The sequence below is a fragment of the Dendroctonus ponderosae genome, unplaced genomic scaffold, assembly GCF_020466585.1.
Source record: "Dendroctonus ponderosae isolate FM_Combo_2020 unplaced genomic scaffold, Dpon_F_20191213v2 Dpon_F_20191213_2, whole genome shotgun sequence".
Lineage (NCBI taxonomy): Eukaryota > Metazoa > Arthropoda > Insecta > Coleoptera > Curculionidae > Dendroctonus > Dendroctonus ponderosae.
The window spans coordinates 15230927-15237877 of record NW_026018165.1 but is presented as its reverse complement, the minus strand read 5'-3'; positions in this window follow the sequence as shown (position 1 = coordinate 15237877).

Genomic DNA, 6951 nt, shown 5'->3' with positions numbered 1-6951 from the left:
AATAATTCGTTCTTATTGCGAAATAGGAGCACTATTTATCAATCTGTAATAAAAGACGTAAGGAAATTCTGTCTTTTTTAAAGACAAAAATTTTTGAGGCGAAATACCCAAAGAGAAGTTTGTAAAAAAATAATTTTTGCTCGTATCATATAAATTATCGGGTGATTTGAGTTAAAATGCAAATATAATTTCTATACAAACTTTTCTATACAGGTTTCTATACCCATTGGTCCATCCAATATCGATATCACAGTAACTATGATCATCACAACAAAACATTTCGTGCTTAAAAGGAGCACATTATTTTCTAATACAGAGAGAGTTATCGAAGCGACACACATTTCTTAGATCGTATAGAAATAGCGACTGAAAAAAACCTTTATATAAAAATGTGGGGGTTATCGCCAAACTTATTACTTCTGTTACTTTGAAGTGCACAAAGCACCTCAAAATAAAGTTATGACGCTCAAGTTGATTCTTTTAACCGAATAGTCGACTTTTTCATCCAGATGCAGGTTCTACATCGAATTCGAAGTATTTTCTGTACAACATACTATGTATATGGCAAGATTCAATAGTTTTGGACATAACCGCGTTTAAACCCAGTAACGCACCCAAATATATCCATTTTTATTAAGAGTTCAGGGGTAGAAATTTCATTCATTATTATCCTCTACATTGTCGTTACTGTGGGCGCGCATATTAAATAGCCTGCCTGATCACCTGACCTCACCCTTTGTGACTTAAAGATTCGTTTGAAAAGTCTACCAAGTTCTTCCAACTGATCCTGAGGATATGAAGCGCAGAGATTACGATGTTCTGACTACAAAATATACATATTGCTAAAATGCTGTAAGTTCTTCATAACAGCGTCAGAAGATATGAATTATGACTCGGGGAAAATGGAAATAGGTTTGCACATTTGTCCTTTACTTTTAAATTACATCGTTTATTTAAATAAAAGATAATAATAAATATTACTTTTATTGCGTTCCTTCAAATTCCATTCAAATGTAGGAAATGTCCAAAACTTTTGAATTAACTCAAATAGTATCTAAAAAAAATACTTCGAATTCAACGTACTTCCTGAATCTGAATTGAAAAGTAGGATATTCTATTTAAAAAAATAAGCTTGACTCTCATAATTTGATCTTGAGCTACCCTGTATAGTTCAAAGTAACAGGAATAAATACTTTGGCGACAACCACAACACTTTTACATAAAAGCTCTTTTCTAGTCACCATTCCAGTCAAATTGTAATGTAAGTTTATTCCAAATGTTCCATCTGAAAAATTTTGCGTTTCTGAATTAAACGGAAAAATCTCAAAAGTTTGAAAGCTGCTGGAATCCACAGAAAAGAGTTCGGTACCTTAATTGCTGCAATTTTGAAATCTGAATTGTTTGAATTAGCCAATAGTTCACCGCAAACCTCCCAATACGCCCCCGTAGTTCCATGTTTTTCATTCGTCAACGTGCTTAATTTAAATCGATACACACATTTTCTTTCAATTTTTCGTTAATGTTCAAGCCCTAAAGGCCAGTTTAGAGTAATTAGGTCCTATTGGAGATTTTTCAAATTTGCTGCGGTATTGATATGGCGCGGATGTCTGTGAAACTATGAACAAAATTTTCCGAACTCTTCGTTAAAGGAAAGTCCTTCATGCAAAATCGAAATTTTTTCGAATTAAACATTTCACGGAAAAGCAGGCGTTTTCATGAAAAAAATATAGTTGGTTACAGTCCTAGGTTAATGAAGCAGTCGGTATATTAAAAAATACATTTAAAATGGACACGTGTGAAACACCAAAAAAATTCATAAATAAAATTTTCTTCTAAAATTCATATTTTCTGAATTGCACTTTGACGCAATAATGAGCAATCCTGTACACCAAAGTTTCAAAATTCTTAAAATTGTTCTGAATTGGAACATCGAGAAAAGAAATTTGCTTTTTTCAGTTTTTTCACTGCTGAATTTAATTGTTGGTTCTTTATGGTTAAGATAAGATATAAATTGTAAATGACTATTTATGGAAAAAACCAATTGAATATGCACTTTCATCTATACTTAAAGTTGCATCATTAAATTTAATTACAAGAAGGATATACAAGTTCTTCTAAAATGTTCCAAATCCCATTTTATTTCCCATTTCATACCACTTTTAGTGGCAACAAAACATTCCTTCAGTGTCTCAGTCTCAGTCAAAAAAATTTTTAGTAATCGAAATTTCCAGAACTACACTTTGATTGATTACATCTTCAATGCTACCTTTGTTAAGTCCAATGTTATTATTTTGATCTAACGTTCCGCTTCTGCGGTAAACAATCTCAACAAATAAGTGGTCTTTGTTTCCACTCGCAAGCCTTTCAGTTTTGGCGTGCTTTTTAATTTGTAATCTCCAGCTTTTTTCTAGTCAAATTTGTTTTAAGTTGGGAACTTTCAGCAAAAAATCCGTCAAAAATGCCATTTTGCTGAACATTAGAATGTAAAAGAGCGATCGTTGTTAGTGTAATTTCACACATTCCTTCAACTCAGTTCGTAACTATAAAAGCCGAAACAATGGGGCTCTGAAACAAAGAAATTCTAGTTAGTGTCCGGTTTGGTCCGCACTAAATAAATTCAGGAATAAAGGGACAGTTTTACAAGTCTGCCGATGCAGAAACGACTTCCTACTACAGAACGGGATTCGTTCGTTCATTCATTTTAAATCATAAGATAAGTTGAAACTTAAAAAAAAACATTTTTTTCGGTTCATCTTAAATGCGATTATTGTCAATTTTTCTTTTGACCCATTTGGATTTAACTAATATTTCGTAATAATCTACAACAATCTAAATGATCTAAATAAATCTAATAATCTAAACAAATTTCCAAAAACTGTTAAAAATCTGGTTGTTGTTGCAAAGCAAATTATTCCACCTTCAAACTTTAAGATCGAATTAAAACGATAGGCGCCTCCACCCCTGGCGGCGCGTTCTTTTAACCCTTGCCTCATATATTCACCCTTTGGACAGTGGCCGGTTAATTCTCCCTTTACTTTCGCATTTCGAGCCCCTGCTAGAAGAGCCGACAAACGCTTTAAAGCTTTTGTAACAGCTCCTTGTTTCGGGTTATATATTTGGCAAAATATGCTAGTAAACATGCATATTTAATTTGAATAATTTCATTTCAGTTGTTGCGTTTCATGCTTGTAGCACGCAATCAAAAACTACAACAAGCGTGAATTTTATTTGCTTTCTTCAGATTAGTGTCGATTTCGAACCGAACGTTTTTATATATTTGAAGTCAACTGGAAAGCATTTAATTAAATTAAACAATAAAACCAAATCCGACCAAAAAAAACGAAGAAATTCTTGTCTACGTAAATAACGACATCTCACTTAACTGAAATTAATATTTTGTACGTAAACAAATAGCTCTTGCTCTTGTAACTGTAGAAGCTGACTTTACATTCAAGTGTTTCACATCATTACTCTGAACACCTTTAATCGTAAGCAAAACCTGCTAAAAATGGAAAATAAATATAGTTGGTATAAAAAAAGCAGAAAATACTGGAAGCATTCAATAAACCAAAAAACAATGTATGAAATATTAATGACAATATGAGATTTTTCGTAAATTAGGTTGTGCTAAAGCTCTATCAGCTGTAAAAGCAATCAATTGAATGGCAACAGAGTCATTTTTGTTAACACTGGATTAATTGTCGTCAGTTTAATGAAGTCAGTCTATGAATAACTAATGTTATTATAGCTTTTTTATTGGAAAATGTGAACTTTGGATCGATTCTTTTTGCAATTTCTGCACCTGCATTTTCTAACAGGTTCAGTTTGAGTCTCATTAAGCCTTGTTAAACTTTCTTTTCGCGACAGTGTAAAAATATTTATTTTAAATTTAAAATTAATTTAACCTTGCACTATCTTGCATAAAACGTATACTTTGTAAGTAATAGTTGCGGTAATACCTTTGAAGCGTCTGGAAATATTTTTAATGTATGTCTCACTTTACTGATAGAAGAAGTGCTTTAACCCAATAATAGGAACCTGATGATGAGGATTAATCCTCTTTTGGAGACTTTATGGAGAATTAAAAAAAAATTGACAGGCATATCCATTGGGAGAGGATTACGTTGGAAAACGTTTACATTACTCTAATAGACGGTTTTAAATCATGCTATCTGCTACCTGAATTGTCTTCTTAGGCACGATATGTTTATCCAAAGTCACAGTACCTGGCAGATTAAGCTCAACATCTCAACATATTTCAAAATTCTTAAGGTAAATTTTGTTTATACCTTCTTAATTACTTTTCCATGATAGGAAAGGCATAAGGGACAACTAAAAACAGTAAATCAGGTTGCAAATAAATTACAAAATAATTAGTTTTTACCCTCTTCGGTAATATCCAGTCCCGGGGCGAGCTGCAGTAAAGTCCAGTTCGTCCATTTAATCCCTTTAAATTAAACTTCCCCTTTTACAACTGACCCTACGAAATTTTTTTAGATTTAGCACAGCAATACGCTGGCTAATTGTTCATTAGTTCAGTTCAGTGTACGATCTTGAACCATGATTATTCGGTTGATCCACCCAAACGTTTTCGCAAGGAAAAACGGCATTTGTCGGCACGATTCTTTAATTTGACGATTTCCAGATGTGCCATTGAGGAATTGCGGTACATTTGGGTGCATAAATTGACGCTTCGCTCCACCTCTATCCAAACGCGGCTTAAAGCACGTGTTAAAAATTAACACGTATGTGTCACGTACTGTTACATTGTTTGTACTGAAGAGGCTGTGTAAACTTTGATGACCGACAGTGTGTTCCCCTGGTTCTCCTGTCTCTTTTATACCCGATACGGTTTCATTGACGTGAACATATGTCGACTTTACTTATTAAATTTAAACCAATTTCCAGTCACCCTATTCTGGTTCGTTCTATTTTAATAGTCGCACAAAGCTGTAGCTACAGCTTTTAGTTTTATTCCAAATTCTACAGAATATTTTTCTTATTCAGTCGTTGAACAAGGAATTTTGCAGCATTTGTCAATCATTTACTGTTAGTAGAAAGGCATTTTTTGAGCTGAACCATTGACTGTACAAGTATGGGTCCTTTGCCACACTGAACATTCCCAGCGCCAAATGTACCTTCTCTTTGATTGTCATCCGCCAGCGCATGTTCCCTCTGTTGAATATTTTTGCTGATAAATAGCGACAATAAGCATCGCCTATAAATATCAGCAATGACCAGAGCGCCGGTTAAATTAAATCTACGACATTCCATGCTTCGGGACGTATATTAATTCTAAGACCCCTATTTTACTGACCCCACAACATTAGCTTTCAGTTTCGGAATCCCATGAGCGCGTTTCTCAGCGCTCTCTCGCCGGTTGTTCCATCTTCTAATAATTTATCAGACTGACCCGTTCGTTCTGCATATCTCGGAGGTTAATCAATTAAAAATACCTCCGCTTTATCTCTCGCTTTCTAAGGATATTCATTAGGGGGGTTAATCAATAAACGGGAAACGGGAGATTTTTGCGGTTCGGGTTGCTGATGAAGACCACCAAGGGCTACAAATTGTTCGATTAAAGTTGTTAAGTAATTTCACGATTTTTTTCCTGAAATCTGCTGTTAAGGCTTTCTTGTTTTAGGAGCGGGTGCAGAAAATTTGTTTATGAAATCTAATTTTATCAATCTCTTCATTTTATGCACAATCAGAGGCTCTATTCTTGAATTTGTAGAGGCCACAAACATGTTCTATCGCATGAATGCAAAAATGGCTTTCCATAAGTTAAGTTTATCTCCTCCAGTAGTTGAAGCTTCTACATATTTCCAATACCAACTTCTTTCACTCCTTTTTGAGGAATCATAATGTCAATAGTTAATTGGTAAAACACATGAAAATGTGTAGACCTATAGACAAGACTAAAACGAAAAAAAGTGGAAAATCAGGTAGAAACTACATATAAGAATTAGGAAGTAAATTATAAATATGAACAGAAAAATTGAAAAATAAATAGAACATGTACTCTTTTGAGGCTTGAAGATCAGGAAAGATACAGAATCCAACTAAAATTAAGGCCGGTTACAGAAAACGAAGGATTCAGCAATTGATAACGAACAATGCAGACGAAGACAGTTCGGTTAAAAACTTAATTCTTAAAGACCAGGAATTAAGAGAAATATTTGTAGAAACAAATACGGATATATTAAACTTAAAGAAAATTATAAGGAAGGAAGAGGAGCATTTAAAACTAACAAAGCATACCTTATCATCTACAAAGATGTATGTAGTAGTATGCTTATCAAATCAAATCAAAATATGCTTTATTACCACAGAAAAATTTACAATTTTTATCGACAAAGCGAATAAAATGAAAATAAAAGAAAATATAGACATACAAGGACAAACCACAATKCAAGTCGAGAAAGTSGAGAAAATSAAACCGKCTGGRCAGCACAAATAGGAGYRGGTTTATTCTAATAAAGATCTAGAAGAATAAGAAAGACAGAATAAGGCTAATGAAGTCAACATTCGCAAACGAAAAACATYCTTGAGAGATTTTACATCGACCGACGTAGCAAAAGCAACATTATTCCTACTTCTGATAATAAACGGCGATAATGAGATGAGAAATRCTTCTTCAGGATGATTCCTCAAGTTCGACTTGMGCTCAATTGTCTCTGATTTAGCATTGCCAAAMAATATTTCTGTCTCAGCTTTTGTCTCAAAATCAACGCCTGCAACTATGTAAGTAMAACGCKAAAATTTGGTAGCAATCAGATGACTATTAAGGAAGAAGCAAGCAGTAATGTAACAAAAGARAACATTAAAGGGGCCGTTTGACAACCGCTTRAATAAAATCTTGAAAATAACACATTAAATTTTTGTGCTTTTTTATGTGCAACTTCGTTCAAAACTGTTTTTGAAAGGTATACATAAAAACACATAAAAAAT